This window comes from Amblyraja radiata, chromosome 24 (assembly GCF_010909765.2).
Source record: "Amblyraja radiata isolate CabotCenter1 chromosome 24, sAmbRad1.1.pri, whole genome shotgun sequence".
In the NCBI taxonomy this organism is placed as follows: Eukaryota; Metazoa; Chordata; class Chondrichthyes; order Rajiformes; family Rajidae; genus Amblyraja; species Amblyraja radiata.
Genome location: NC_045979.1, coordinates 9222166 through 9229389, shown reverse-complemented (window position 1 = coordinate 9229389; position 7224 = coordinate 9222166). Strand labels below are relative to the sequence as shown.

General features: G+C 42.8%; 1 long non-coding RNA gene across 1 annotated transcript; it reads right to left on the bottom strand.

The window, feature by feature from the left end:
* Window positions 1-6809, bottom strand: LOC116986599. The gene is made up of 3 exons (XR_004415527.1): window positions 6629-6809; window positions 5000-5010; window positions 1-20 (listed from the first exon to the last, which is right to left on the bottom strand). It is a non-coding gene; the product is annotated as an uncharacterized LOC116986599 (long non-coding RNA).
* Window positions 6810-7224: the final 415 nt, after the last annotated feature.

The following is a 7224-nucleotide window of genomic DNA, read 5'->3' as shown; positions in this document are numbered from 1 at the left end:
GAAACAGGCCCTTTGGCCCACTGGATCCATGCTGGCTATCATGTACCTACCTGTAGTTTTAGTTTAGTTTAGAGATACAGCATGGAAACAGGCCCTTCGGCCCACCGGGTCCGCACTAACCAGCGATTCCCGCACATTAACACTATCTTACACACACTAGGGACACTTTACACATACACTAAGCCAATTAACCTACTATATATATCTGTATGTCTTTGGAGTGTGGGAGGAGATTGAAGATCTTGGAGGAAACCCACGCGATCTTGGGGAGAACGTACAAAGTCCGTACTGACAGCACCCGTAGTCGGGATCGAACCCGGGTCTCCGGCGCTTCAAGCGCTGTAAGGCAGCAACTCTACCTCTGTGCCACCGTGCCACCCTTTCGTACACTTGTACTAAAGCTGTGGCCGCACTTGGGGGTTGAGATTGGGATTGTATGTTTGATGGGTTGGCAAAGTAGGGCAAAGGAAGAGCAGCACCAAATAGAAGCACGGTGTGATTTGTCCAATGTGAGCAGGGTAGCACCTACATTGCCCACCCATGTTTGTGAAGATACGGCTGAGGTTTCATTCCTTCCTCCTGCCTCATGACCTAAGCTGCAGAGGGAGGAGGTCAGTGACATCTCTATTGGAAGAGCAGACCAAACATGTTGTCCAGCTGAAGCCAGGCTGTCAAAATTGCCTGATTGTCTTCTGGATATGTTGCACAGAGCAGAGCTGAAGGAAGGAAGGTGGCTCCTCGGAGGATAGGCTCTCCAGGCAAGAGCCTATGGCATGATCCCCTGCTAAATCTGACCTGAATTTTGGTCCTGTCTGCAGCTTTCACACTTGGAACACTGAAACGGTAAGTACTCTTTCAGTGAATCTCTCCGACAAAACTTGTAATTATTGGACACACAAGGAACTGCAGATGCTGGACTAAAACACAAATTGCTGGAGAAACTCAGTGGGTCAGGCAGCATCCACGAAGGAATGGATAGGCAACATTTTACTTCAGAGTGAAGAAGAGTCCCTGGTTGAAACATAATCTATCCATTCCCTCCACAGATGCTGACTGACCCGGTGAGTTCCTCCAGCAAATTGTTTTGCTTATTGGTGTTAGCATTGTTATTGGTTTATTATTGCCACGCTGGACATGAGTATTATCAAGCCACACACATGTACAACAGGTAATGTAAATAGAACAATGTCGAGTGCAGGATATAGTATTACAGGGTTATAGCTTTAAACTTTTAGTTTATTTTAGTTTAGAGGCACAGGACGGAAACAAGCCCTTCAGCCCGTTAAGTCCACAAGGAACAGCGATCCCCACATTAACACAATCCTACACACACTAGGGACAATTTACATTTATACCTAACCAATTAACCTACAAACCTGTACGTCTTTGGAGTGTGGGAGGAAACTGAAGATCTTGGAGAAAACCCACGCGGTCACGGGGAGAATATAAAGACTCCGTACAGACAGCATCCATAGTCGGGATCAAACCCGGGTCTCTGGTGCTGCGAGGCAGCAACTCTACCGCTGCACCACTGTGCCGCCCTCCTCGAGCCGATCTATGATCACCACGGCTACGGTGGGAGATGGGAACCGAGGAACTGCAGACGCTGGTTTACAGAATAAAAAGACACAAGAGTGCTGGTGTAATCGCGAAGTGCGTTTTTGAAGTGGGGGGGAGGGGATCGTGGAGTGGCTGCTGCCGCACAACTCGCCCCCCCCCCACCTCGAAGAACATCTCACTCCCAGGGGAATGGTTGGGAATCGTGTGACATGAGGTTGTAAATTTGGGGGAAATTAAAAAAGAAGCACGTTTGGTTTAGAATGATGAAGCTAGATAGGGTCATTGTGAAATATAAAGTTTAATCGGAGCAAGCAAGAGGTATTGCACTTTAGAGGATTGGAGGTAAGGGGGAAGTTAATGGCAAGACCCTTAAAGAGCATTGATTTTCAGAGGAATCTTGGGGTACAAGTCCAAAGCTCCTTGAAAGTGGCAACACAGGTAGATAGAGTGGTAAAGAAGATGTATTGTATTCTTGCCTTCATTGGTTGGAGCATTGAGTATAAGAGTCATGAAACAGCTTTGGTTCGGCAACATTTGGAGTATTGCATGCAGTTTTGATCGCCCTAACACAGGAAGGATGTGGAGGGTTTAGAGAGAATGCAGAAGAGATTTACCACGATGCTGCATTGATTAAAGAGTATTAGGAATATGCAGAGATTGCACAAACTTTGATAGTTATCTCTGCATCGTCAGAGGTTGGGGTAGGACTTGATAGTATATACAATTATGAGAGGCATAGATATGGTAGACAATCAAAACCTTTTTCCCAGGGTGGAAATGTCAAGGATTAGAGAGCTTAGTTTTAAGGTGAGAGGAGCAAAGTTTAATGGGTGCGTGGGGCATGTATTTTTTTACACAGAGTGTGGTAGGTGCCTTGTTGTTAAGGGTAGCATTGGAGGCAGATTCAAAGGCATTTAGATTGTGGCATTTCAAAGGCTTTTAGAAAGGCACATGGATATACAGGGAATGGAGAGATATGACTCGCATGTCGGCAGAGAAGATTAGTTTAACTTGGGATCGTGTTCGACATGGAGATTGTAGGCTGAAGGGCCTATTCCTATGCTGTACGTTCTATGTTCGTTGATCGATGTTCTGAGAAGCAGGGGTACTGACCATCAGATATGTATTTAAAAGAAACAGGGTGGGAAAGGCACATGTGTGTGATAACAGACGCATGATATGAAAGCTGCAATATAAGGTCAGGTTCCCTCTTTTAATGTGATATCAATACTGGTCAATGAGTTTAGGCTGGATACTTGTCCTTAGGAATTGGCGCAGGGAGAATTAGCTGCGTGGTTAGTTTGTGGTGACAAACACAGCAAGCTCTATCACAAATAAAATTAAACCAATGATGCTTAATGCTCTGGTTGTTCTTTCCCATGAGCTTTGTGTTAGAGATTACTGGAGCACTGCGCCTCAGATAAAAGTCATATTGACCAGGCAGTACAGTCAATGTTTCTGCTGTTCTACATGAGCTCCATTGTTTTCCTTGGGTTGGAACTCAAGTGTCTCTTAGAGAAACAGCCATGACGTGACTTTAAGGGTATTGTGTTAATAATGCTTTTATATGTAATTCCATCCACTGCACAGATGCTTATTTTGATTTGTTAAGCCAAAATATTTTCCTATTAATTTCTCTTGAGCATGCAATTGTGTGGTCCCTTTTCAAGTGGAAGGCTTGTTTTTGCCAGTCCTGCCTTCACCACACAAACAACATTGTATTTGTTCATCTCTGACAGTGTGCAATGTAAATATTAGACTGAACTCTCCATACAGCTTAAACTTGTCATGTTCTTATATTCACAAACAGAATTTAATGCATTTAACTTCTTGCAAGGCACTTGTTTTCCTTCCACCTCCCCTTCTCTACTGATAATGATGATATGCTCAAAGAAGAGTTGTATGTGTTTTATAGTGCTTGGAGGCTTTAATCAGGGAGTAGATCACTGTCTGGGTTCCTAATCCTAAAGCATCATGGCATCATTCAACCAGTGCAGAGGGAAATCACAGAAAAGTCGGATTCCTTCGCGCCTGACACAAACCAAAGTCAGACTGTTCAGCATGATTTCAAATAACAATCAGGAAAAGGGACATATCAATTCCTCTTGTGAAGATAGACAAACGTTGGTGATGTTCCGTATTCATGCAGCATATGCAGAGTATGATACAGAGTATCTACAGCATTTGCAGCTTTTTAATCTATATTGCCGGTGTCTGCAATGTTTTGCTTTCCATTGGTTTATTTCCGTGTCCCTGAGACTGCAGAGAGCCACTTTCAAAGATCAGCTAATTGGGCACAGACTTTATATTAATCCCACAAAGCAACAACATGCAAACATATCAAGGAGAACAGGCCCATTCATGTCTCATCTGGATAATGGCGATATTATGCACTTTGTGTTGGAAAATTCTGACTTCTGCATTTTATGTCAGGGAATTGGATAATATTTAGAAGATGAAATTCATGGGTTATGGTTAATTCACAAGCGGTGAAATTAAAGATGCTAGAGATTTAAAATAGGAGGATAGACCAAAAGGTGTTAACAAAAAAGATACCTGAGCCTTCTTAAAAATGAAGAGAATTGGATGCTGAGTTTTTTTCCTTGCAAATCATTGGTTGCGATATATATAATATAAGGGATCTAATCCTAAATAGAATGTCAAAGCAATGGGGAGGTTGTAGAAGAGATTCAGTAATTTGTTACCAGGATTGAGGAATTTAATGGAGACATAAGAAACTGCCGATGCTGGAATAATATCACAAGTGTCGAGGGAACAATATCTGTCAGGCAGCATCTGTGGAGGGAAAGGACAGGCAACATTTCGGGTTGGGAATAGACACAAAATACTGGAGTAACTCAGCGAGACAGGCAGCATTTCTGGAGAGAAGGAATGGGTGACGTTTCGGGTCGAGATCCTTCTTCAGTCTGAAGAAGGGTCTCGACTCAAAATGTCACCCATTCCTTCTCTCCAGAAATGCTGCCTGGCCCGCTGAGTTACTCCAGCATTTTGTGTCAATCTTCGATTTAAACCAGCAGCTGCAGTTCTTTCCTACACACTTTGGTTCGGGACCCTTCTCATAAGAGATTTTAGTTTAGAAAGATTGAATAAGTTATCTTTAGATAAAGGAGAAGTTGAAAAAGAATAAAAAAAATATTTCCACTGGTCTGATAAGCTGCTTGAGACAGAAATGAACATTATCTAAAAGAATGAAGAGTAAGGTTAAATATCGTTATTTAACGGAGAGGGTTTTCAAATAGCAGTGGCAGTAGAAATCACAGTAACGGTTAGAAATGCTGGATAAAGTTGTTGAAGAATTAAAATGCTTTATATTTTGTCGCAGTTCGTTTTATTGAAACAAATGGAATTGAATTTTAAAAAGTAGCAATAGTCCATCCGGCATGCAATCATGGATTCATGTTGAAGCGCTTCAGCTGACACCCATCCAAACTCTGGGCATCCAACATACATTCTGAATGATAGGCAGAAAATGCTGGAGTAACTCAGTGGGACAGGCAGCATGAATGATCATGAGGCTGGTGGGGTGTACTTACAGAATTGGTCATCGGTTTGCCAGCAAGGAATCATCTGATGTTGAGACGCTAAAAGTGACCTTACATGCCAAATGATTTATGATAAGAAGAAGAATCAAATTAACCCCTAGTATGTCAGTGGCCGTGCCAGAACAAGTTAAGAAACAGTTGCTTACACCTGCACAGTACTCTGCTTCATATTTCTCTTCACCGACTCTCCATGCCACCATTTCATTGTTATTATTCCATGGGAGTTTATCAAACATTTTGGAAACACATTATTTCCACTGTGTGTGCATGTAGTCATGTTAACAAAATAATAATTACTTTAATGACCTGAGCTTTACAAACCAATGTTGTATGTTACTTGAAGGTAGACAAAAATGCTGGAGAAACTCAGCAGGTGAGGCAGCATCGATGGAGCGAAGGCCAAGTATGTTACTTGTTAGCACTTCCATAATGGGTTGTGTTCAAAGTGTACTGTTGTGATGTTTATTTGACTATAGTAGACATAGAACATAGAACATGGAGCAGAGTACAGCACAGGAACAGGAATCTTCGGCCCACATCAAACATGATACAAAAAAAACAAATCCTATCTTCAGGCACGTGATCCATATTCCCCCATTTCTTGTATATCCATGAAGCAGCAGAAATGTTGGGGAAGAAAAAACAAGAATGTAGGCACTAGTTGTGGAGCGAGAAACAGCTGTGCCCAAAAATTCAGTTGCATTACAAAGTCTGTTTTTAGTATTACATAAAGGAATTTTTTTCTCATGAATAATGACCATTTCCTAGTTGTTTCGACCATGCCTCTCTTTTTTTTAACATTGATGTGATTTCCACATCGGGCGCAAATGCAATAACTTCATTCCTCATTCAATGTTCCTTTTAGAACTTTGCTGGGGAACTTGGAGCACATTGGCTTGATGTCAATATTTGCTTGACATTCTCACAGCGCCCACAGAGGGAGCTGAAGGAGAAGGAAAGCATCTACCCACACCTTGGGCACACATATTCCCCAGCACCCATGACCTCTTCCCCCATCTGTAGAGTGGCCGGTCTCTGAACTATCCCCTTTGCCACAATATGGCTTCCACATCCTGACATCGACGTCATGTTCATCTCCTCAGTGACAACTCCCACCAAAAACGCAGGTGCTAGGCTGATATTTTCCTCCTCTGCCCTACGCTAGTGACCCTTCTCCCATCGGGCAAAAGTTACAGAAGCGTGAAAACGCACACCTCCAGATTCAGGGCCAGTTTCTTCCCAGCTGTTATCAGGCAACTGAACCATCCTACCACAATTAGAGAGCAATCCCGAACTACTATCTACCTCTTTGGTGACTCTTGGATTATTTTGATCTGATCTTGCTTTATCTTGCACTAAACGTTTTCCCTTATGTATCTGTTAACTGTGAATGGCTCGATTGTAATCATGTATTGTCTTTATGTTGACTGGTTAGCTTGCAGCAAAAGCTTTTTATAGAGTCATAGAGTGATACAGTGTGGAAACGGGCACCAAGTTGCCCACACTGGCCAACATGTCCCAGCTACACTAGTCCCACCTGCCCGCGTTTGGTCCATATCCCTCCAAACCTGCTCTATCCATTTACCCGTCTAACTTTTTCGTAAATGTTGGGATAGTCCCAGCCTCAACTACCTCCTCTGGCAGCTTGTTTCATACACCCACCACCCTTTGTGTGAAATGGTTATCACTCAGATTCCTATTAATTTTTTTCCCCTTCACCTTAAACCTTTGTCCGCTGGTCCTAGATTCACTTACACTGGGCATCTACCGGATTTATTACTCTCATGATTTTATCAATCAGATCAACCCTCATCCTCCTGCGCTCCAAGGAATAGAGTCCCAGCCAACACAACCTCTCCCTATAGCTCAGACCCTCTAACCCTGGCAACATCCTTGTAAATCTTCTCTGTACCCTTTCCAGCTTGACAACATCTTTCCTATAACATGGTGCCCAGAACTGAACACAATACTCTAAATGTGGCCAAACCAACGTTTTAGACAACTGCAACACAACCTCTCAACTTCTATACTCAATACACGGACTGATAAAAGGCAAAATGCCAAATGCCTTTTTGACCACCCTAGGTATCTGCGACTCCAC